The sequence below is a fragment of the Protopterus annectens genome, chromosome 1.part0, assembly GCF_019279795.1.
Source record: "Protopterus annectens isolate FY-2018-M chromosome 1.part0, PAN1.0, whole genome shotgun sequence".
Classification (NCBI taxonomy): domain Eukaryota; kingdom Metazoa; phylum Chordata; order Ceratodontiformes; family Protopteridae; genus Protopterus; species Protopterus annectens.
Window position 1 is genome coordinate 214,191,431 of NC_056725.1, and position 27,567 is coordinate 214,218,997.

Sequence of the window (27,567 nt, forward strand, 5' to 3'; positions counted from 1 at the left end):
AGGCCATTTCCAAAACAGCCTTGACGGTGATCCTGCATATCTGTAAGACATACCCCACTCATGCATCACACGCACAAAGCCCTCACCTGGTCTGTGACATGTATAGTACTTGGTGGGATAGTGTAGTGTCCCACGCAATATGCTATCTGTAAAATACACTCCCTCCCCACATCTAGCAGAGTATGTGTATAGCCTTCTTAAAAAAGAAGCTGGACGACTGCATGGGAAATGGATGGAACACCGCAGGTATCCCACATGTGTCCCAGCTGGACAGGGGAAACAGGTGATAGCTTGGAAAGGATATAGGAAAAAGTCTGCACCAGGCTTATGAGGGCATCAAGGCCAATAAACTGGTATCATCTTATGAGGCAATGCACCTAGTACTTTACATGTTTCCTGTATGTATTGCAGCCTGTCCTGCAATGTTGTCTGAAATGAATCCCTGTGAGTCTGAACTGCGTAGGTACTGCAGTGATAGTGTATACTCTTGTCCCTTCCTCAGTTATCCTCATATATCATTGCACCTTGTCATTTTGTGTGGTCTGTATAGCAGTAAGTCAGCTCTTACAGTACATGCATATGCACTTGGTGACACTGTATAGCTCACTCCAACGGTCTTGGTCTTCACCACAATTACCATCCTGCTACTAGGGCCATCACACAGTAGGATTTGTCACCCTTTGTTGTGGGCCTTACTGTAGCAGTGAAAGAGATGGATTGCAACAGGCATAACTACCATAAGGTGTGTCCTGAAGGGCCCATAGGTGTCACTGTTATGCCAGACTGTACCAGGTGTGTGTGTGTGTGTGTGTGTGTGTGTGTGTGTGTGTGTGTGTGTGTGTGTGTGTGTGTGTGTGTGTGTGTGTGTGTGTATCAGCAAACATAATACTGCAGGCTATTAACATATATATGTTGTCTTCCCTAGCAGGTGAATACAGGGTTGGTGTCCCTCCCCCTCATAACCTGATGTCAGTGTCTTAGCAAACTCCCATGATGATGGTGGTCATAGTGAGGCACAGCTGGGGCTATTGGTGCCTGAATCCATGCCATTGTTTGGTATCCCACTTTCACCCACCATGTTCCTGCACACAGTCAGTATGCCCACACATACCCAGTCCCCAGCAGCCACGGATAATGGACAAGTTAAAGGTGGTGGCATGGAATAGGCTAGTGTGTTGTATATGGTGAGTGTGACTGTAGACACCAGCCATAGGCAGAGAGCAGGTGAGATCAGACAGAGGCAGATGGACAGGGGTGCTCGACAGAGGACTGCTGCCCATCAAGCCCCTGTCACAAGTGCCACAGCAGGTGTCACCAGATGCATGTTACTGTCCATCATGGAGGCACAGGCGTGTACTGTGTGCAACACCAGACAGATGCTCGGGGTCATGAATGCATCGCTCCCTGCCAATGCGTGATGACCTCCACAACATTTGTGATGCCATACGTCATCTTGCTTACATTGTGGATAGACAGTGGGGTGAGACATTGTCACTGCTCGACCACGCAATGTCTGGGCTTGAGCATGTGGTGAGAGTAGGACATCAGCCAGGTGTACATAGGTCAAAAACATGATCAGCTGTGAGCCCATGTGCCCATGCACATTCACAGTCCTGTAGTGGCAGTACCAACAGCACTGCCAAAGGGAGGGAGCTGTCCACACCACACCAGAGTAGGCCATAGGCACGTTGTCCTGGCCAGTCCCATCAGGGATGTGGATCCAGCAGACAGCAGTCACCATCAGGAAGTAGTACTGCATCTGTCCTTGGGCCTGGCAGTGCCAATGATACTCCTTGCATAACCAGTTACCACGTCCTTGCTGGGAGACAGTGAACCATACACCCTGCCACGTATGGTTCATGGCTGTCCAATGTAGCCCTATGTCAGCTGTTCACATTGCTTGATGGTGTGTAAACACTCAGACATCCCTATCACAAGCCAGTCATCATTAGACATGCACAGCTCTTCTGCATGGCCCAGTTGAACATCACCCCTCCAGACACACATACACACACACACACACACACACACACACACACACACACACACACACACACACACACACACACCCACACACACCCACACACACACACACACACACACACACACTGTGTCAGTCATATGGCCCAGCTTAGGACTCTGGCAATCTGATATCACACACTGTGCATGTGATGATACTTGTGCCACAACCCTGTTATCCATACCATCAATGCATGGACATGCTCATATGGGTCTGATTCACAGGGTGACTTTAGTACAGTGTAGCAATCTCATGCTGTGTAAGATGCTGTCTGCTGGCAGTAGTTATGGGTACACATCAAGGTGCATGTACCTTGTTAGCCATGATGCACTATTGCTGTTAGTACTGCTGACTGACTGTAGTGTCATGTACTGTATCTGGTTGTGTTCCAGGTGTCTGTGTATCTGCAGGCTATGGGCCTGCTGACAGTAGCAATGATGAGTAAGGCGGAGTATAAACACAGTGACCTTTTCATAGCCAAGATACAGATGTATATGTACATGTTTACCATGTGTGTTTACATGCAACAGTGTGTGATGGAAAATTGTGACAGGCAGTGTGACTTTACAAACATACCCTTGACACAGCCATCTAGCCTTCATACACATCACCTGGGTGTTCTGTAGGACCACAGGCTCACACATACAGGGGAGGTTACTTGAGTACAAGCATTAAGTCTCTCATAAGCTTAGCTATTACCTTACTGGCAATAGATTCAGCTATCAGCACCTGTTGTCTTTGCCATTTCTGCCACATCCACTTGACCATTATGCAGTTGATAAGGGTATGCCTGGTACTGTGAATGACAGGTTTGGGGGAATGTAGTCCTGACACAGGTCAGCCTGTGTTAGTCTAATCTGACAATCACCAGCATGTGTGCCTGCTATCTCATATGCATGTCTGGCCTCTCATGCTGGTAGTGCACACAGAGTACATGTACATGTGGTAGCTGAGGAAGGGCTGAGCAAAGCCCCTACCTGTCTTATGAGTGATAGCGCCAGATACATAACACAGATAGCACAGCAGTACTGTAGTGTGGCAGTGTCTGCCACTACTATTGAGGTGGGTGACAATTGCAGGGGCTGTTAGGATTGCCAATGGTGGGTTCAGAGACCCTTAACATGTTAGAGTCATCTAACACTCACACACTGCTGCATGGGGACATGCATTGAGGCACACATACACACGGAGGTGACACTTATCAAAGTAGATGACCTACTCATCTATTAATGTACAATACACAGTGATACAACCATTGGACCACATTGGCTTGGTGTTAGAAACTGTGTAACTGTGCTTGTACGGTGGATGATATCTGTATGGGCTGACATTAGGTTGGCAATGGGGGAGTTCAGAAAGTAGAAGAGGCACACAAAATGGTATAGCCATCACATACACACATTAAAGATAGCCACAGGAGCTGGGCATACAGAAACACATACACAGTTGCCAATAGACACATATTGGTAACCCTACATATCCAGTTGTACGTACTATAGTGCTGCATGCACATGACATGTTCCACATAGATTATATGCCTGTGCCATAACACACAACTTCTTACAACAGGTAATCTTGTGAATGCCTTTATGGATGGTGGGATAACCCACCAGACATAGTGACTGGTCTTTTCTACTGCTCCTACACACCAGCACAAGTGATAGAGTGACAGACTTTGTATCACCATGATGTGTCAGTCAGGTATGATTCCTGATGGTGGCATATGTGTCAGTATGGTAACTGTGACATATTTAGCAATGATATCACAAGAATGTTTATTGTCATGGGACACAGACCACATATAGGTTGCAAACATGTGGATATCCCATGTACATCTGTACAGGCTGTATATTATCACATGGTGCATGTAAGGCAGGTGCCATTAACAGGGTCTTTAAATTAATGTCATAGGTAGGGAGTTAACAGGCCTTAAAATGGTATAATATACACACACAACAGCCACAGGGCATATGCTTCACACACACTGCTATAGTTGTTGGTATACAGATTAGAACCCCCTGCCTATCTAAGTAATTCTACTATGGTATTATGCAGTTATTGCACATGCCACAGAGCTTAGAGGGATGACACATCTATACAAGTACATCTAAGGTGAATGACATCAGCACAACTTGTAAAGTAGGGCAATAGGACATGTATTGGGTGGTACACACCTCAAAATGGTATAACCCACACACCCAGAGGATATGATTCTCACCCAAACACTCTCACACACACACACACACACACACACACACACACACACACACACACACACACACACACACACACACACAGGGATGATGCAAGTCTCACACACAAACACAGTATCACAGTTGCTAGCATTGAGTTTAGAACCCCACCCTATCTAGTTAAGTGTACTACAGTATTATCCAGTTATCACACATGTCACAGAGCTTATAGGATTTAACAGTGTCACAAGGAATGTCTAAGATGATTACATCAAAAGCCCTTGTAAAGTATGGCAATAGGAAATGTACTGGGTGGGAAGGGCATTGAAATACATTACCCTACAAACATACCCACTTACAAACACCTTCACACACACACAAATGCACACACAAATACACACACACACATGCACACACACACACACACACACACACACACACACACACACACACACACACACACACACACACACACACACACACACACACACACTTGGCACAACTGAGTGTAGAACCACTGCCTATCTAGTTATCTGTAGTATACTGTTACTTAGGTATTACACTAGCCACAGAGTTTATAGGGCTGAGTGTTGTCCAAAGGTACTTCTAAGGGCAATGGCATCAGCAGGACTGCTAAAGTAGGGCACTGGGAAGTGTTGTGGGTGGGAAAGTTCTCAAAATACTTTGTCCTACAAACATACACACTTACAAACTATTGTACATACATTTATACACACACACACACACACACACACACACACACACACACACACACACACACTTGCCAGACTTGAGAATACAGCACCTGCCTAACTAGTAATTCATACTATAGCATTACGTAGTTATCACACATACAGAACTTACAGGGCTATCAAATGCACAAAGGTACTTCTAAGGTGAATGCCATCAGCAGGACTGCTACAGAAGGGCACTGGGTGGGAAAGTCCTAAAAATACTTCATCCTACAAAGATACAGACTTACACACAGCTATACACATACTTGCCAGAACTGGGAATTGAACCGCTGCTTATCTAGTTATTTGTACTATAGCATTACGCAGTTATTGCACACACTACAGAATGTATATGGCTGACAAGTTAACAAATGTGCTTCTAAGGTGAATGACCTCAGCATGACTGTTAAAGTTGGGAACTGGGATGTGAACTGGATGGGAAAGTCCTCAAAATACTTCAGGCTACAAACATACACACACTAATTTTCCAGAACTGGGAAAAGAACCCCTGCCTATCTAGTTATGTGTACTACAGTGTTACGCAGTTATCACATGCACTACAGAGCTTATAGGGCTGACAACTGCACAAAGGTACTTCTAAGGTGACTGACACCAGCAGGATTGATAAAATAGGGCAGTGGGAAGTGTTGTGGGTGGGGAAGTCCTCAAAATACTTCAGTCTACAAACATACACACTTACACACACACACACACACACACACACACACACACACACACACACACACACATGCACACACACGTGCACACACACACACACACACACACACACACACACACACACACACACACACACACACACACGTGCACACACACACACACGCACGCACACATTTACCAGAACTGGAAATAGAACCCCTGCCTATTTCATTATTTGTACTACACTGTTACATTGTTATTGCATGTGCCACTGAGCTTATAGGGCTGAGTCTGTGCAAAGGTACTTCTAAGGGGAATAACATCAGCAGGACTGCTAAAGTGGGGCACTGGGAAGTGTACTGTGTAAGAATGGTCTAAAACTGTTTCTCCTACAAACACACACACACACACATACACACACACACACACACACACACACACACACACACACACACACACACACACACACACACATGCACACACACATATGTGCACACACACACACACACACACACACACACACACACACACACACACACACACACACACACACACACACACACACACACACACACACACACACACACACACACACACACACACACACCTACATTTGCCATGACTGAAATTAGAATCCCTACCTATCTAGTTATTTGTACTATAGTGTTAGGCAGTTATTGCATGTGCTACAGAGCTTATAGGGCTGACAGATGCCCAATGGTACTTCTAATGTAAATGACAGCAGCAGATCTTGTGAAGTAGGGCAATGGGATGTGTACTGAGTGGGGACAACCTCCTAATACTTAGACCTACAGACACACACACACACACACACATACACACACACACACACACACACACACACACACACACACACACACACACACACATACACACACACACACAGGCAGATGATGTGATATTATGACCCCCATCTCAGTACTATTACACAGTGGAGCTTACCTTCATGCTGGCAGTTGCAACTGGTTATGACCGGTATGCCACTGTCTGCAGCAGGATATCACTCTATGCCATTCAAGGTATCCGTGTGTGTGACTCACTCTGTGTGTGTCCCCCTGTATCTCTCTCTCTCTATCACTGTCTGTCTCTCTCTTCCCCACATCCCTGTGTGTGTATGCTTGACATGTTGTTATCTGTTACCCATATATATCTCTGTGTATCACATGCAACAGATGCAGATATATCACATATGGGCCACCTACAGCTAGCTGAGGATAATCCTGTCTGATGGGTGTATGTAGGGACACTAAAGGTGTCTATAGCTGTCTGTATGCAAAGACATATATGCACAATGCAGCTATATAGTCCGATGTGGGTTCCGATATGGTCTGTGATTCTGTAAGTGTAGGAGCATGCCTAGTGTGACTTCTATAGTAAGAGTGGGATTCCATTCCAGAGATAGGTGTACTCCAGTCTGGGGTTTTGTGTGCTACAGCCATACCACTCAAAAGTAAACATGACTTACCTAGAGGTACTGGGTTTGTTTTAGCAGACATTTTCTGACATATCTGAAGTCTGACACTGCAATGTATTGTGTCATTATGTAGTGACAGACATCCTGAGATCATCACAGTGCTTTACCAGAGGAGTACAAGATGTATGATGCACAGACCCATATTATGAGCCTGACTATATACATTCTTGATCAAAAAGGGCAGTTGAGAGGTGTGGCTACAGCCGGTTGACTGACGTAGCTGTGTAAACAGTCCAGCAACTTCTTGCTATACTAGCTGGGGATCTCCTGCTTGTGTGGTATTCTTCTTACCTGAAAAGTCATATCCTGGTGTGGCCATACCTCTCAACTGTACATTTTTTGGCAGATTTCCCAGGTGTTTTTCTAGAAGTTTCATCCAGTTTACATAAACTTGTGTTGTTATGGCAAGTTAGCTGCATATAATTGAAGACTGATTTTACAAAATAATGAAAGACATTAGTGTTTCAGACTTCATAACCTTCAGACAATTCATGTTAATGTAAAACCCCATATTCTACCAACTTTGTCATTATGTAAGGGTAATATTTACAACACATGCCTATCATTGTGCCTTTTCCCACTTTTATTTATGACCTTGTCCAGATGTCTTGCTGTCAGAGGTTGGGGGTATGGGTGGGGGTACAGAGGGCTTCTACTGTGCAGAAATGTCCATTATATGTGTAGTATATTCTGCACAGTACTGTAACTTCCAGGTATGTCAATGGCAGAGCAGTACAGAGAAATGTGGTGAACCACTGACATACAGTTGTGTATAGGTTGATACGTTGCTATGACATTAGTAGGATATTGGCCCTGAAGCTCTTATAACCCATGCAGATGAGAGTGTAGCCCATGTTACAACATGTCGGCACAAAGAGTCCTTGTCTAGCAGAGGCACAGGTGGGATCACAGGACTGTATTTGGTGTTTCCCATGCACTTAGGCAGAGAGCACATCACTAGGGGTACTGAGGCAACTTGGCTTGCTGTTGACAGGGAGTGTATTTCACAGATGGGGGAGTGTGTGGCACATGTATCTGTCACACCAACAAGCCATACTGTTATCACAGCCCAGGTTGATGGAGTGGGCCTTGAGTTCCAGATGTGCAACAGTCCCATCAAGACAGGGTCTGGATTCCTTTGTATGCCAGACAGGGGTTACCTCAGCAGATTCTGTATGGAATGGGCAGAAGGAACAATGCTTTAGCCTATCTGTGTAGGGTAGGTATTTGGGATTAGTGGCAAGGCCTTAGTGTTTGCAAGACCCTGGTATGTGGAGTTTGCATTGTCTGTGGTGTGTAGGTTTACGGAGTTCTCATGTGATTTTGCCTCTGAGGTGTCCATTGTTTGGGGTTTGTTTTGTTGTGGGCCCCCACTTACATGGGTGTGTGTTGTGTATTTGCAGGTGATGTTTACTGACTCCGAACACTGCATGGCACCTATGTTACTGCACAATCTCTTCTGGTGTGCACATTCTCCATTTGTCTGGCCATTGGTTCCCCCTTCCCCTTATATGTGTCTCTTTGTCCTTCTGTAGTGCCGTCACAGGCTTTGGCCACAGTGGCTGCTGTTATGTATTTGTAATTCTGATGTGGGTGGGGCACATGCTGTTACATCACACACTGAGTTGTGGACTTCCCACCTCTGAGTGTACCTATTTAGCAGGTTGCCCATAATTGCACCACTCGATTTACTGTGGTCCTTAGATGGTTTGCGTTGTTATATGTTATTATGAGGCTACATGTGGGCCTAGCTGTCATACCATCACAGACTGACATCTGGACATGCCCCAATAGGACAGTCAGACAAAGGTCCACACATAGGGACAGGGTGTTAATAATGTTCTTCCAAACATAGACAGTTGGGAGACCAGTTTGGTAATAGCTTGTTTGCTCTTATGGGTATGATGTCTGCTTCCCCACTGTCTTCCATTGCTGTTTTGACATGACACTTTCTTGTTTTGCAAATAGTTGGCAGGCAAATGCAATGTTAGGACAAGCAGAACAGATATACAAGGCATACTTGTGCTCCTTGTATATCTGTGTCATTCCAGGGGTATGGCTGTTGGCCAGTGACATGTTGTCAGTGCTGACTCAGAAAGGTGGCACCCTTTTATACACTGGCAGTACACTGACCTTCAGGTACCTGCTGTCCAACTAGGCACCATACCTCTCAACTTCTGAGAGTCAGACATCTAGACAAAGCCATAAGTTATTGGTGGACAGAGACCTAAATATAGGGATCATTTTTAAGTATCGGCCTTACAAACCTAGAAAGGTGATTCAGTAACAGTTTTTGTATTAGCCTGCATGTTTCTATAGGGTATGAAGTCTGACACTATAATCTGTCATTATTTTCTGACCTTAGTCTTATGTGATTTGCCAATGAATTGCCAGACAACCACTATTTCATGTTATACAGACCACAATTATGATGTAGGCCTCTGGACATTCTGCAATAGGTCTGTACAGTTGAGAGGTATGGTAGGCCCTGTGTAGGTTACTCCAAGCTGTGTACTGCCCATATGTGTGACCCCCTGTCCATGACCTGTATAGCTTTCCTGCATTAACAGATATTGACATCTGGACAGTGTGAACTCCTACCATAGGTGTAGCTGACATGCAGAATACTTGGCACTGCAATTCTTGGAACATGGTCCTGTCAAAGACAACACTGTACCTAGGCCACTACGACACAACAGCCGGTAGTAAGTGCTGGCCACATCCTGACAGTATTAACCACACGTATACATAGCTCATTGACCCCTACATATTGTGGACATGCAGCAAGTTATCATGTTGATTGGGACAGCCTTGGCAATGTGTGCTCTGCTGCTATTTCCCTGCAAACATACATGTTATTGCATTTATATGGGAATATGGGTGTGGGGGTGGGCACACCTGTCAACTGTACACATTTGCACAGGCTGTGCTACTATTTGCTTTACATTTTGGTTCCATTTAGCATAGTATTGTGCCCTGTCTTGGAGAATAGAGGCATATCACTAAGGACCACAAGTCAGATTGTAATGGCATACATTTGAGTTTCAGACTTCTTACCCTTCAGAGCCTTACTGCAACTGCAAGACCTGCTCTGCTACCACTGTGTAAGTCTGTAGGGGGTATTTCATCATTGTCATCATTTGTGGGCCTTTGCCAGACATTTCTTTATGGTTTTCTACAGCTGACTTGCTGGGAGAGGGTGAGGGATGAATCTTGGATCCCCATGCTGACATCCATGCCTGTGACCTATGACCCCCCCCAGTTAGTTGCACCCCCACATATACTGCAGTGAGATTCATCACCTTGGGTATAGTGTGGGGAAGCCAGTATTAGACAAACATTTCCTGATGTCCCACATAGCTGTCAGTTGTCTGGTGCTATCCCAGCAAGCCACCTCATTCCCTTGCAAGCATGCAGCAATAGCATCCACATGCTACCAGAACATACTAATACATTCATTTATTGCTAAGAAGACTGACTTACCTTGTTCCTGTAGCAGTTGTGAGGACAGTGCTTGAGGGCTGCCTCTGTCAGACGCATGCAGTACACTGCCTATACATGATAAGTTACAGGTAGTGTGATGTGTGTGTCATCCATTTTACTGTGTGTGTGAGTCGGAGAGAGGTGTCAGTCCCTGGGTCCCTACAGTGTTAGTGTGCATGCAATGCATTGCCTCTTTGCCAAGGCAAGGGCATACTGGGCACTCCTCCATCTGCCTAAAGGGGCTGGCTCAAGGGGTACCTCATCTGAGTCCCTCTGTACCTATGGGGACCTATGCAATGGTGGGGGGCTGTGTGGCCCTTCCCCATGCTGTTCCTGCTGCAGCTGTTTCTGCAGGATCATATTGTGTAGCATGGCACATACTATGTACATGTGGAGAGTACTGCAGGGCTCCACCAGATATGCCAAGACAGCGGAACCGTGACTTGAGTATCCCAAATACATGCTATATAATGATCCTGGTTTGTGTGTGTGTGTGTGCCTCATTAAGGCATTCTTGAGTGGGTGTGTGTACATTTCTGATTTGTGTCATCATTCACAGCTCCAGTGCATAGCCAGCATCCCCCACCAGATGGCCATATGGGATGTTCCCCCTGGCAAATCCCTGACACAGCTGTGAGGAATGCCAGATGTGGGAGTCATGATAGCTTCCAGGGCTGCCAGCATACACATTAATGATAATGCCCTGGCGATTGCACACAAACTGGCAGTTGATGGAGTGAAAGCTTTTGTGGTTTAGGTAGACCCTACCCTCCTCACGGGGTGGTGCTTTGATGTGGATGTGCATGCAGTCTATGGCACCCAATACCTCCAGGTAGTCTGCTACATGGTGGAAGAGGCGCATATTGCTGGTCCTCTCCTCATGGATGCTGAAGAAGTAAATGTGCTCACCAGCATGTAGTAGCATGGCATCCAGGAACTGGTGGAGTACCCTGGATGCAACTGCCTGTGAGACCCCCATGATGTCGCCAGTAGATCTTTGGAAGGTACCTAGCTAGTATTTTTAAGGTTTCACATACCTTGGTGTCCACTGGGATGGATTCCCCTCTGTTGGCTCTGGGTCTGAGGTGAGGCTGGCAAAGCTCTATGAGTTGCTGAAGTATGTCCCTGTCCACCATGTAGTGCTGTACTATCTCCAGATCATGTAGCCCTTGGTAGGTTACCCTGGGTCTGAACACTCTTATTCTCTTCCTCAGCCTGAGGTGGCTGTCAGCATTTTCCTCCTCATCGCCCACAGCCTTTAGCACATATTGATGTATCAAAGTGACAGCAGCCCCTAACATTTTGTCGGTTAAAATTCCACAGAGTGTGTACACCAGTGGTGCAGAGTTTGTGGGAAAAACTAGACTGAAAGGTGTTTTCGTAGTTTATACTGTTGTGCTGCAGATGCTGTCTGCATGACTGGCTGACTATGATGCATTCCACCTGCCAGCTATATTATTTGTACTTGATTGCTTTTATTTTGCTATTTCCTGTTTTTTTCTTTTTTTTTTCCCCTTCACATTTCCGCCCCTTTTAAGCGCCGTGGTGCACCATGCAAACCCACTGCCCAAATGTAAACAGTTCTGCTCTTTCCAAGTTTTTTTTTTTTTTGTTTGTTTTAAGACCTGGTGCATGCCATCCAAACCCATTTAGCTAAAGTAAATGGAATAAGTACATACAGCCTCAGACACACCTCCTTGCTTAGCTGTGCTATAATGGCAAAATTCAGATTTCACTTAAAATTGTCTTTTCACATTTTTTTTTTATTTTCTGCACGATCTTATTTGCACGCCACCATGCTATTCTTAAACAGCCGAAATTGGCCAAAAAAATAATAAACTTTGATTTTTGTAATTTTGCAACTCTTTTCTATGCCAATAGCCATATTTTTGGCCATTGGCATGGCTAATGGTTATAATCCATGCTTTACTTTGAGTTGTCATGCCCCCATTTTCATTTTTGCAGAAATGTACATGGTCAGTAACCAAATACATTTCTGCAATGGACACTATTCTGGCATAGATGCCTGCCTGCTTACTGAATCACTGATCACCAAATTTGCATGTTTTTCACCAGCAAATGAGGTAATTAGCATTATTCAGTGGTGTCCATGCCAGAATATCTCTGGCAGGCTTGTGCACGCCCCCAGCCTTCTTTACTGAATCACTCAGTGGCCATATTCCATGCAGGAGCTGCTGCACTATTCTGGCATGGAAAAAAATGTTTATTGAATCCTGAGGATCGAGTTGTTTACATCGATATGTTCTGAGCTTAGTTTGTGACAATACTGTATGGTATGTTGATTTAATCTTAGATGTTGGGTTTAAAAGAGGAGTTTATTGCTTTTGTTCAGACTCTTGAGTTGTGATACCAAGCCATATTTTCCTGAGATGCTGGTTGACTTAACTGATAGTCTTTATTACATGGGTTAACATGACTGCAGTTGTGAATGGGTTTATAACTTTTTGCTGAATTGTTTAAATAGTTGTTATGATTATAAAATACTGTTTTTTTCCCTACCCTGTGCATTATCACAGATAATAGGGTAAGTATCAGAAAGTGGGAATTCCAAAAAAAAGTTAAATTGGTGTTTAGGGAATTGCTTTAGGTAAAAAACTGTAGGAGAGTTGCTTAATTTGTATTTTCTTTGTATGTCACATTCTAAGAGTTAAATTAAATGTACAAAAACTGTTCTGTGACAGATAAATACTTGACATTTGAGTGCTGCTGCCCTAGTGCAGCCGTAGAAGTATGCAGCAAGTCTGTCAATGAGGGATGATGCTATTTTTCAGAAATAGTGATTTAACTTTATTAGTTCTTGTGGTGCTTTTGAATGAAAATGACTACAATAGCAAGCTAGTAGCTTTAGCTTTAATAAAGGATAATTGTGTGAGCATATTTGAGAAGGAGGGGGAAGGAGGAGTGATTAGGTGAGGCGCTGAATTATAATATAACTGTGATGAACCAGGGCGAATATCAGTCATCTCATTAGATTCCCTTCACCTCCATTTTTCAGATGTCTGAGCAGGTTGCATAAACAATCTCTCCTTAGTCGGAACAAGCAAATAAGCGCACTATTGAAATCCACCAAAGCAAATTTCGAGTCCAAACTGGTCATATCTACTAAAGACAATCATAAGGCCTTCTTCACATATGTCTGCAATCTCAAAGGAAGCACCTAGATCTGCTCAGAACTGGTGGTCAAGGACAGCACATACACAAACTGTGTAGATATAGCCAACCTGCTGGCAGACAGGTTCAGTGAAAACTTCACTCCTCTTTCCCCCCAACAGTAAATTAGAACACCCCCAGTACCTGGTCCCCTCCCCTTATCTCTAAGGAGCAAGTCATCACTGTCCTCTCAAAGGAAAAAAAATACAGCCTTCATGGGACCTGATAACATCCCAGGTTGTATCCTACATGAACTCAGGAAGGAACTTGTAGCACCATTAGGCACACTTCATCCCAGGCTGCATCCTACATGAACTCAGGCAGGAACTTGCAGCACCATTAGGCACATTATTCAACCAAAGGCTGAGTACTGGCTTTATCCCAGTCGAGTGGAAGACAGTCACTGTCATCCCTTTGCACAAAGGTGGAGCATCCACCGATCCAGGAAATTATAGACCCATCAGCCTAACAAGCCTGATCTGCAAGGCCATGGAACAGATTATCACGGACCTCATTAACAAGGGCATTGCAACCTCGAAACACTCAATCCCACACAGTTTGGTTTTGTCAATGGGAGGTCATGCCTGTTAAATTTGGTTGACTTCTTTGAGACAGTCACCAAAGCCATGGAAGAGGGGAAGATGGTGCACTCTGCCTACCTTGACCTAACCAAAGCCTTTGATATTATTCCCCACTCAGGTATAATACATAAACTCTCTCAACTAGACATAAATCTATATGTTACCAGATGGGTAGAAAACTGGCTCACTGATCGAACCCCCCTAGTCAATATAGGGGAAGCTACCTCAAGCAGTAGATCCGTAACAGGCAATGTACCCAAGGGATTGGTCTTGGGGCCTCTGCTGTTTGGGATATACTTTTCTGAGGTGCAGGCCAAAACCAGTGTGCTATGGCTTACCAAGTTTTCAGATGCCTGCAAGCTGGGTGCTGTCACCAATTCCTCTAGTAATATGGACATCCTCCAAGTGGGTCTCACCCAAACAAATGACTAGTGCCAGGAACATGGCCTCAAACTGAATGCCAAAAACTGCATCATTATCGCCTTTGGGGAGAGTGATGTCCCCACAAATTATCACATTAATAATAAGATCATAAGCATGCAATCAGTCATGAGGGTCTCGGGCACTCAAGTTGTTAGCAAACTGACTTTTGACCACTATATTGTCACGGTTGTAAAGAAAGCTTTCTACATGGCTCACCTCATTAGTAAGGGTATCTCATCCAAGGACAAGGTGGTCATAACATCCCTGTATTCTTCCTTTATAAGACCCATTATTGAGTACAGTGCTTCTTTCAGCATGTATCTCACAAAGCACATGCAGCAGCTGGACAGACCACAGTGGTTCCTCACCAGGAGAATCCAGGGCCTGAAATATCTACCCTACATAGATAGGCTAAAGGCCCTGTCCCTCTACTCAGTCTCCTACAGACTCCTCAGAGGTGACCTCTGGCATACAAAGCAATCTCATACCCCAGCTTGATGGGACTGCTACATATCCACAAAGTCAAGCTCCACTTGAGTAACCCACAAGCCTGACCTCAACCTGGTCTGTGACATCACTAGGGCTTGTTGGCATGACAGATTTGTGTCCCAGAGATTCCTCCTTTTGTGGAATAAACTCCCTCTTCACATCAAGCGGAGTACCTCATTAACACTTTCTAAGTGCAATCTGGATAACTGGATGGGGAACAGAAAATACATCTCTGGGATTCCACCTGTGTCCCTGCTGGACAGTGGCATAAGGTACTGACTTGTTGAAACATGGGCTAAATTCTTGGCTACCCTTGTAAGGGCCTCAGGGCCAATAGCCTAGTAACTTCCTACAATCCTATGATCCTAAGTCTGACTATACTAAAGCTCCCTTCCCAGGAAAAGTTGGCATAAAAATAAATGATGGTATGTGTACAAGTGATATTGTTGCATCTCTTCTGTCTTCTGTTTTCTTTATCTTAGATATTCTTTATATAAGTATGTAATATGTCTATCCAACTAGCTGTCTTCCTGACTTAATTTCTCTAAATAATTAGGGATTCTTTAATGCAATGGCAGCAGTGGACCTATTCCTAAGTAGGATATAGTAAAAATCTACAAAGTCATTCAGATTTAATCGTTTATGTTTACCATGAGTACTATAAATATAATAAAAAATATAGCAGGTTAGCCTCTCCCAAGTTTTTTTATGCTATACAGTGATCCTTAATGATCCATATTCTTGGTGTATCGTGCTGGACTAGCTTCTTAATGTTACATGACATGACAACAATTAGTAAAGAATCACTGCTCCAAACACTATTGAAAACTACCTCATCACTGCTATTTAGAAAAAGTACAAAGCATGCATTCTGCTGTGTATTACATCCTGCAAATTCTTCTCCTCACTTTATGGGCAAGTCATTTTCAGAATGTGACCAAACTAACTGGACAAATATTCCTAATGTTAAAAGCATGAAGAACACTGTTTTCATTTGATTATAGACTTTTTACTGTTTAGGATTAGAACCTTTCTCCTTCAAAATGAAGAGTCAATATGTGGTAGTTATGAATGTACAAACACACTATTGATTATCCTGATCAGCCTGAAATAAGAGATACAATGCCTAGAGAAACAGTAGGAAGTAATCCCCCCCACCATGTTAAATAACTGCCTCATAATTCTTAAGCATGCATGTGCGTTACAAACTGGAAAGACAACCATTTGCTTAATCCATAACTTTTTTTAGAAAGTAGTCCGTATCAGAATTACAGATCCTCTTGTTATATTTGAAATCATTGCCATTTTCTTCTGAGTTGTTGTATAAACCAGTTATGTTCACCTGCAACATAAGCTGATTATGGCAAAGCCATTTTCATAGGTTCATAGATGAAAAAATACTAAACTAACTGCCCTTGTGGACCATTTTACGCCTAGCCAATTATCCCACGTAAGAATCAAACCCTACACCTTGTGTTTATAAGGTAGACACCTTAACCATTATATTGCTCTGAATGAATATATTTGCTGAATATATTTAAATCTCTTGTGTCTGTGAACCATATCAATTCAGTTAAAACACATACTGGAGATTGTTGCTGGAAAAAGTCAGAATCTCTCTACAGTCTCGCTGATGGAATGTATTGTACACAAATATAATATTATCAAAAATGGGGCAAAGGACTTTGCTAACAATTACTGCACTGTAACTTTTTAGCATTTATTCTCAGAAATTATTTTGAAAACTTCATTTCTGAAATCACAAAACATAAAATCTTATAACACATTCATGAACATTATATAACATAGCTTTCTTGATGCTAGATCCATGGCCACTAGCCTTTTAATTTCTATGAAATGGTCAATGTAACATTAAATTGTAGCCTATCAAATGTTTATTTAGAAACATCTAAGAAATTTAACACTTTGTCTTACATTGGGATTCTGCAGAATTAGTTAAAACATGATTATATAAAAACACTTTTATTGAATTATCACATGGCATAGGCAAACTTACATTTATGTAAAGGTAGTCAAACTATACTAAGAAGTCCATATTTACAAATGTTATACATCTCATATCTTGTACTATGCAATTTAATCAAACCAACATTATATAAATTGTTCAATTTCTACCCTCTGTTAAATCTCATTCCTTCTCTAAAACATTTTTCTGCATGTTTTGTTCCCACAATTTCGATTTTTTTCTATGTAATGTATTCCTACCCTTTCCTAAAGATCCCATTTCCTGTTCATTTATCTCAGTTACAATATTCACTACTTCAAATATGGCTGGTTTAGACTTTCAGCCAGATTCAATAAAGCATACACAGTCCATTTACACCATGTGAGCATCTTGCTGCAACACTCACATGGTAGCCCACTGTTCTGGACTCAATAAGCAGCTCTACATGGTGTGTAGAACCGTGCAGAGCTTAGCAAACAAGGTAAACACTATGGCATGCTAATTACACCATAAGAAGCTGAATTGTATGTTAATCAACCAATCCAAGATGGAGGAGCTATTAAACAAGCTATGAAGGAACTGTATAGACTCAAAGTTGGTTTTCCCTGCAAACTCCAAAATGTATTGAAATACAGTCACGGAAAGGAGTCTACACAGTGGGTGCTGCTGCCTTAATTCATGTGTATGCGCAAAAGGCTGAAGTCTATGCTGCTGCTGCTGCTAATAGCCCCAGGCCAATAAGGAGAAGTATTTTCAGACCCCATTTAACTTACCATAATCTACATGAAATGGAAATTGTAGAGCGCTACAGGGTGGATAGAGACACACTACATTAACTCTTCAACCTCTGTTGTCCTCAACTCAGAACCAGGGTAAACTGAGGAGGACCCATCCAGTGGAGACAAAGGTATGTGTAGCACTTAGAATTTTTGCTTTCAGAGACCAACAGGGGACATGCTGGGGGTTTCACAGGCATCAGCATCCAGGATCCTCCATCAATTCCTGAATGCTATGCTACAGCATGCCAGTGACCACATATATTTTCCTTGTACTCCTGATTTTAGGGCCAGAAATACAGAGGAGTTCTGCCCTGTAACACACTGCCCTGAAGTACTGGGTGCCATAGACTGCACACATATAGAAATTAAGGCACCACCCTTGGAACAGAGAAGGCTCTACATTAATAGAAAGGGCTATGACTCTATTAACTGTCAAATCATGTGTTATGCCAAAGGAATCATCTTGAACATGTGTGCTGCAACCCAGGCAGTTACCATGACTCACATATCTGGTGCATCTCCCAGTTGTATCAGATGTTCACTACAGGGATATCCCACAGGGTCATTTATTGGGGGATGCAGGTTATGCACTAGAACCGTGGCTGATGAATCCCATTAGAAATGTGTGCACACCTGCAGAAGAATGCCATAATGAGGCACATGCTCAAACTACAGATATCATAGACCATGTGTTTTGGCTGCTGAAGTCATGGTTCCAGTGCCTGTGTACATCTGGGTGAGCCCTGCAGTGCAATCCATGTGCATGTACTGAAATCTTCACTTTATATGCCATGCTACACAACATCATCCTGAGAAAACAGCTACACAACATCATCCTGAGAAAACAGCTTTAACAAGATCAACAAAGGGAAGGGGCATACATTCCACCATCAATGGCAAGGTCACCACAGCCACACACAGATGAGATGTCAGAGGGGAAACTAACAGTTGCTGTAGGTGTAGGCAGATGTAGCCATGCTCAATATGCCCTCACACTGGCTAAGAGGCAATGCATGGCACACTCACTCACTCCCCACCTAAGGGGCTAAACCCTTCATCCTACATACATACATATAGTAACACTGATGCCAGGCAATGCTCACAACCTTTACCTGCCCGTGTAATGGCTGTGTACTGCTAGTATCAGACAGAGTCAGCCCTGGACTAAAACTGTTGCAACGTCTGGGTATACAAGGTAAGTGTTGAACCTGGAGTGTATTGTATAATAATATGAATGATTGGCATAATCTTGCATGTTGTTACTTGGCAGTGTAAGCAAGTAAAAGGTGGGTGATTTCTACAGAAATGACCTTAACATGTGACAACAGAGACTTATGTGACTTATGTGTGTCCATTATTAAGTAGGAAGCCTCAGGTATCATAAATCCACACAGTCATGCCTCTCAAAAGTAATGATGGTCCTGCACGCCCTCAGTGTAGGGCCATATGTTTGTAGTAGAAAATCACTAAAGATAAAAGTTAGAAAGTAATGTGACACATTTCAGTTTTAGACTTCACAATCCTCACAAGCACATTAACAATACTGATGCAAAAAAAAGTTTGATCCTATCAACTGTCTAACTTTCTAAGACCAATATAAGTCAAAAGTACAATTACCAGTTCAACATCACAAATGCAGATATACTAAGCATTACGTCAGCAATGCACCCTGAGCATCAGACACAAAGCTTATGTATCCTTGAATCCAAAAGATAGAAACAGTGATATGGCACAGTTATCATCACTTGCACAGGGTGTTGTGTTGGGGGGCAGGAAGCCTAAGCTGGCATGAAAGGTTGGTGAGTGTGTGTGAGTAAGAAAGAGAAGGAGGCAGACATTTGGGTAAAGTAACAAATGGCCAGTGAGACAAAATGAGTTTTAAGCTTCACAGCTGAAACATGTAACCATTGTGTGTGTCTGTCTGTAGGGGTCCTCCAGTTGAAATTGGTGTGTGAGTGACTGCATGAACACAGCCAAGCTCTGTGCTTGCTCTACATCTTCCTATGTCAGACAGGTGTGAGTCATGCATGGTAGAGGTGGCAGTTCATCATTGTCATACCTGACCATAAGAACTGGCTCTGCCAGGAGTTGCACTGACATGTCCAGGCCCCTGGACAGATGCACTGCTGCTACCTGAACATGGCTGATATCTGCTGGAAGAGTTTCCCTCACAAGGATGCCCAAGACCATGACCCCATGGTCTGCCATGTCTAGGTGTGGACAGCTCAACTACTGATGCAACAATGGAAGTACTGCCACTATGGGAGCATGGCTGGGCAAGGCCACATTGGCTAACAGCAGATGATGTGGCTGACCTATAACACCAAGTATGCCATCCCACTCCCAGTAGATGTTCCTTTGTGGACACTGACTTGTCTGAAGAAGTCTTTGTATGGTGAAAGGACGAAAAGCAGTATTTTTGTACCGTGTTGCTTAATGTTTTAATAAACTTCTGGCCCTGTTTGGTCCAGTTTGGTTTTAGTTCTACCTTTTGTCCACTACTTATATTTGGATGCTTGAACATGGCAATTGTTTGGATAACCTTTGAACAAGAAAGGACTTATTTATTCCAGAGCTGCATAGCGGGATTTACCATTCTTCACCAGTGTGCGTCAACTTACCAGCACCATCCTGAATTGGAGAACTTTGTGAGTTTGTGTATGCGTTCCCAAGTTTGCCTTTGTGGACACCACCTGTTCCAATGTGTCATTCATCCGATCCATTGACTCAGCAACATGGTGGAGGCAATCACTCATGTCAGCCTTTGTCACATCTACAACCCTAAGCATTTCTCTGGAGGATCTATGGGAATGTGCCTGTGCCTTCATGATGGCCCTAAATATATGATGAGTGGTATGGGTAGAGACATCTGGATCATGTGGAGGATGGACAGCAGGCCTCCTCCGTGCACCCCTAACAACCCTCCTATGTGGCACCTTGCCCACAATTTGGCTATGGCCAGAGTCGACAGGGACTGAAGCTGCAGTAGCCACAGTTCCCTGATTGAATGTCTCTCCCACCACCTGTCCAATATCTGAGGGCTCACTGGAATGGGTAGACATAGGCCTACTGGCTGTATCTGATGGAATTACAGGGAATGACTGTATGTCAACCTCAGTGTCAAATTCAAGCTATGCACCCCTCAACTGTGCCTCTACTCAGCCACCACCATTATCAGAGTCTGCTAATACTCTGACATCAGGTGGTAGAAGTCCCACACTTCCACTGCCAGGAACACCTGCAATAATAAACAACAAACACAGAAAAAAATGAATACCTACACTACTATAGTCCACTATATGCTAATAAACTAACAGTGATGCCCCTATTACAGACAGTACAGCAATACATACAACAGTCCTGACAATATCACAAACTAAATATTTCTTTAACCTGCTAATCAGTACTGACATAAAAATGTTTGGCTTACCATGTGCAGATGAAAGTCTGCTCCCTTTGCTGGATGGTCATTAAAGAAATTAAGCAAAAGGTAAGGGTAACATCATCACAATTAACAGTAATACAGGGGATAAAACTGTTTGCTGTTTATATGCCCATTAACTATACTTTCCTTTGCTGTCTATATGCCCGTTAACTATACTTTCCACAAGAACTTGGATGACAAGTCCAACCTAAGCCTCATATGTAATCAACCAGAATGTGGTGTTAACTGTAGCAATCTACAATCCCATCAAACAAATTTTTTGTTAAACAGACCTAACATATTGACGTAAATATTTTACTATACAAGAATATTTAACAAAGGAGATATATAAACCTACCTGGAAGCTCCTCCTGGTAAATAATTGCTGTCCCTGAAACAGTAGCACCAATGTCAAGGACATGCTCTTCTGCACTTACCTGGGAGCTGTATGGATCCCTGAGAGTGGACAGGAACTCTTCATTTGCTGTTAGTGGTGGCTCTGAAATATGCCTCAGCCCAGTACCCAACTAATTACACCCACTGCAGCTGCTCCCCTCAGTGCAGATGAGATCATGTCAGTGGCCCTATGGCGCACCTGATCATATGTCCTGTTGTGGCCACCTACTGCATTCTCATCAGCAGCTATCTGCTGCCAAATTTGAATTCTGGCTAACATATCTTCATCTCTCTCTCTCTCAAGCAGAAAGGCATCATGTCACCTAAGAGCTTCCACAATTACCTGATTCTCAGGTCACTGAAGGGTGTTTTTCAGAGATTGAGACACCCGGGTGCCATAGTCCTAGGTGTCCTAAAAGACAACAGAAAGATAATACATGTAAGTATCACATAACTAAAAGATACCTGTTCCCAGATAAAACAGAAAAGATAGCATTTCAGTATTACACACAGGAAAAAACATAAAACAGTCTAGATATTTGAAATACGTATAACAAGAATTGTGTGGTTGTAACATATTACATTCACACACAAAGTAAGGCTGGATGCAAAACAAGAGAGAGTAACACTAGCAACATATCCTTGTTTGTGCCAAAACAGAAATTCTGCTTTGCTTCCCAACCCTCAAAAGAACAGGCAAATGACACATTTTGCTAACAAACCTTCAGTGGAATGCTAAAAGTGTGATCAAATGAACTGTCCCTGAAACGTGTACAGGTTTAATACAGAACATTCCATTTTAAGCTATTGCCAATCATGTATACCTGTGAAATATCCTGACAAACATGCCCATGCCATCAGTACACCTCTAAGCAATGCATACAGATAACAGTAGCATTTGCTAATTAATATATATATATATATATATATATATATATATATATATGAAACATTTATTTTCAAATGATATTTCAGCATCTGCAGTATATAGCTGAAAAATCCAAGCATACCTTTTCAAGTTCAGTAGTCTTCTGTGCAGATGTATCCCAAAGTAATAGCCTCTTCTGTGTTTCTCAAACAAACAAGTCTCCTCACCTTCAGGTTCCCTAGCTACACACTTGCCTTTTTATGGTGTAGATTGAGAGCTGTTAGTATGGTGAAGATGCAAATAAGGTGTGAACTTATTAGATTTGCTGAATTCCAAACTTTTGGCTCCATGTAGAAGATGTAAACATAGTACAGGCACTCCCTCAGTGTTTTTGCTAATGGATTGCAACTGTGAATGATTACTGGTAGGGAGAAGGAAAACACAATGCCGCTCAGCAGCATTGTGTGGCAGTTAGCAAGATTTCCCAACAACTGCAGTCATGGAACACCTGCAGACAGGGTGCAGACAGCTAACGACTGAAAACAGGTGCACTCAATTAATTCTGTTGGGCACTGCTCAAACATGCTAAGTGGCATTGTGCAGTGGTTAACAATGAGAACTTAAGAATGAATATGAAATTATGGAATGGTCATGTAACTACTCCTGTGGCAGCAGGTATACGTGTAGGGCTAGAGCACATATGGTCCTGAGTTCTAGTACAGGGTGTGTGACCTATTTATACTGTTGTGACAGTGTGGTTTATAGCAGTGAACTCTAAAATAGACAAGTACTATTTCAACAGTCTTGTGGCAACAGGTATAAGTGTAGGACTGCCATACACATGGTCCTGGGTTCTAATAGTGGACATTCCAGACATTTTTGCTGTTGTTCTGTTTTCCATTATATTCACTCTCATTTATAATACTTTAGACAGTGGAGCTGATATGAATTATATGTACGAGGGGTAATACACCCTTAGAGTGTTTTCAGATGTATGACCGAAGGTATACTGTCTACTATACAGCATTTCTTTTCCTTAATAATATTTACATTAAAATAAACTCTGTACAAGTGGTATAAATGCCGTTATCTGTAATCTGTATAATTGTAAAATGCACATGTGCAATATATGCACATTTCAAAGATTACTTTCAACAATCTGTAGTTACAGTGTGTATTTGTTAGGATGTATACTTAAGTGTAATACTTCAGATAAAATAGTTGTATACTTGTATTAATGCATTGTATATCACATATCTCTTAATTTTTTTCACCCCAACCCTTATGTTTATTTTTTTACTTTATCTTATGTGTCATGAAATTGTCTCCATGTCATCCATCTGTATCAAATCACTAACTGCTCCACAGCACAGTTAGGTAGGACAGCTCCAGAGGATTATCCTGCCCCTGCTCCACTGACTTCTGCACCAATGGCCAGCACATCTGGGAGCCATCCTGACAGCACAGCCTCTGCTGCCCCTGCACTACATGTGACATCAAGTAGTACTGCCCTGACAGCTGGTGCAGTGATGCCCTTTGGGACCAGTGGTGGAGGTGATGATTTCATCCACTCCCCCCCCCCCGTGAGATGCTAGGGTTGGTGCAAGAGTCATGCACTGCACCATTGGTGTACAGCTAAACTGGGTGGAGAGGCTGCTGTCCATCATGGTTTGTATGAGGAGAAGACCTCCAGCATTCCAGCCACCAGTGGAGTAAGATGTCAGTGATGACAGTCCAGTGGGTGAGGACTCGATTCTTACTGTCTCCATGTTTGACGGGCATCAGCCTGTGTTGTCCCCCCCTCACCCCAGTCATGGTGTCTCCCAACCTTTTGTTCCCCCACCATCCCTGTCTCTTATCTTGCTTGTCTTGTTTCTTTGCATTTGCTTCCTCAGCTACCCAACTTACCGGACCCAGAAATACCTATGTCCCTTACCCAGCATTCCTCTCTTACCAAATTAAAAAAAGAAAAATGGATACCTGTCCTACAAAAAAACAAAAATATCATCCCATACATAGTACTTCATTTCACACACACATCTTCTTGACACATTTGATTGGGTCCAGTTGGCAATACAACATTTTTATATTATCACCCCACTTTCTAGAGGTGACCATTCAAATTCAGCTAATCTTCTGCACATATCATTTTTTATTGTTGAAGAAATTAATAGCTATGGTTCTCACCTACCGCCCTCCTGCACATTCATGTATTCCTTTGCCTTTGTTCTTCCCCCTGCTTGCTCCCCATTTCACCACTTTCCTATCTACCCCATCTTAACACCTATTGTCTTGTCAAAAACATAGAATCACCCACAACACACATAAGTAGCAGAAAAAGCAATGGATTATTTAATGTTTTGGCATCTGTGTTTACACAGAGTTTGGCATCATGCACTAATGCCAAGCGATGGTAAGCGGTTCTGCAATGCTGTACTTACCTCCACACAATGCTGCTTAACCCCACAGTGCTGTGTCAACAGTTGGTAACACATGCTGAATATACTATAAAGAATAATGTCATTGCATTAGCACTGTTTATTTAAAAGTGTTAGATACACCTGGATTTGAATGCAGTATCATCTGGGCTCAAAAAGAAATGTGTCAGTCCATTTAAACCTGCTGCCACAGAGTCAGATAAGCAGCAGGTATGTTTCATACACTCAGTACTAACTCTCAGAATTTTGGCAATGTGGCTTGCATTTGTGCACTTCTTAACTATGCGCAAACAGTCAAAATAATGGAAGTGTTTATCTCACATGTGCAAAACTTTGCCAACCATCGTGCAAACCCACTCCTTACTGCTGCTCTATGCAAAGTCAAATTTAGCATGCATTAGTGCTGTTTGCTGTCAGTTTTACACTTTATGCCATGAAACTACATGTGTGAACTTAACAAACTGAAAAATATGTCACATAGCTGAACATACCTAAACATCCATATACTGACCCTGGGAACTATTGACCTATAAGCCTAACCAGCCTTATCTGCAGAGCTATGGAAAGATTCATCATGGACCTTATTGACAGGGACATAGATGACCTACAACACTCTTGATCCGACACATTGGTTTTGTCAAGGGTAGATTTTGCTTATTAAACCTAGTGTACCTCTTTGATAATGTCCCGAAAGCCCTGGATGAGGGAAAAACATGATATACCACTTATGTTGATTTACCCAAGGCCTTTGATACAGTCCACAATTCAGGTATCATAGAGAAACTCTCCCTTCTGGGGATTAACCCATACATTACTAGAAAGGTAGCCAACTGGCTAACCAATAGAATGCACACTATCAAAGTTGGGGAGTCCACCTCCACCAGTAGACTAGTTACAAGTGAAGTACCACAAGGATCTGTGCTGGACCCGCTACTGTTTGGAAACTATTTCTCTGAAATCCTGGTGAAGGTAAATGGCCTGTAGCTTACCAGGGTTACAGAAAAATGTCATCTGGGTGCAATCATAAAGAGTACCCAATGATGTTAACATATTACAGAGGTCTGACACAGACCAATTATTGGTGCCAAACTTGTGGACTGAAACCTAATGCAAGAAAATGCCTCATTGTCCCCTTTGGAAAAACGTAGCCCTGCTAATTATGTTATACATAGCACCCCTGCTAAGCTCAAACTCAGTGGCGCAAGACTTGGTAACACAGGTTGATAGCAATCTAAACTTCAATCACTATATGACCGAAGTGCTAAGACACACATTCTACCTTGCCCACCTCATAAAGGTATCCCATCCAAGACCAGGGAAGTCATAGCTCCACTGTTCTCAACCCTTATCAGACCACAAATTGAGTACAATGCTCTCTTCTCTATGTGCCTCACCAGACACATCCAGCAACAGGAGAGATCACAGAGGTTTCTGACCAAGAGAACCCAGGTCCTCCAAAACATGATATACATGGAAAGACTGAAATCCCTGTCACTGTACCCAGTGTCATACAGGCTGTTGAAAAGTGACCTGAGACTGGCTCTACAGAGCAGTCTTAGACCCTGCCCTAATGTAAATGCCGAACATCCACAAATCAAATGGGACAAGAATAACTTGCTCCAGGCATCTCAACATAGTCTGTGTCATAAACAGAACATGCTGGAGAGATAGATATATCTCTCAGTGATTGCAGCTTCTCTGTATTTGGCTCTCACTGAATGTGAAGCAGTATTCTTCAATGACCCTATTCAAGTGCAAATTTGACGACTGGATGGGTGATTAGAAATTCACCCCAGGGTGGCACCTATGTCCATCATGCACAGGGGAAGTTGGTGCTGATCACAAAAATCACTCTGCTAACAATGAACATCTACCTATGCTCAATAAGAGTACTTGAGTTTTTACACAGCCAGGCCTGTAAAGGCCCTAGGGCCATTAGCCTAGTAATCTCCTAGGAATCTATGAAGCTATGAACCTATGCAGGCCTCCCATCATCTTCTCTCTTACATCCAATTCTGATGTCATATACTATAAGTTGTCCTGCAGCCTTGTAAAAATCAGACTTGTGCCATGGTGCTTCCATAAATGACTGAGCTTTGTAGGCTATGTACTTAGATAGGTAGTGGTTCTTTTCTCACTGCAGTCTGTGTGTGTGTGTGTGTGTGTGTGTGTGTGTGTGTGTGTGTGTGTGTGTGTGTGTGTGTGTGTGTGTGTGTGTGTCTAGCCAGAAGAGCAGAAGTGTGTATCCTATGGTTACTGTTCCAATCCCATGAATTGACAGTATTTTAATACTTGCACATGCTTACACATCCATTCCATGCGTCTCCTAAGAGCTTCTCTCCTACATCCAGTGCTGATGTCATCCACTATAAGTTGGCCTGCAGCCTTGTAAAAGTCAGAATTGTGCTGCGGTGCTTACGTAAATTACTGAGTTATGTAGTCTGTGTATTT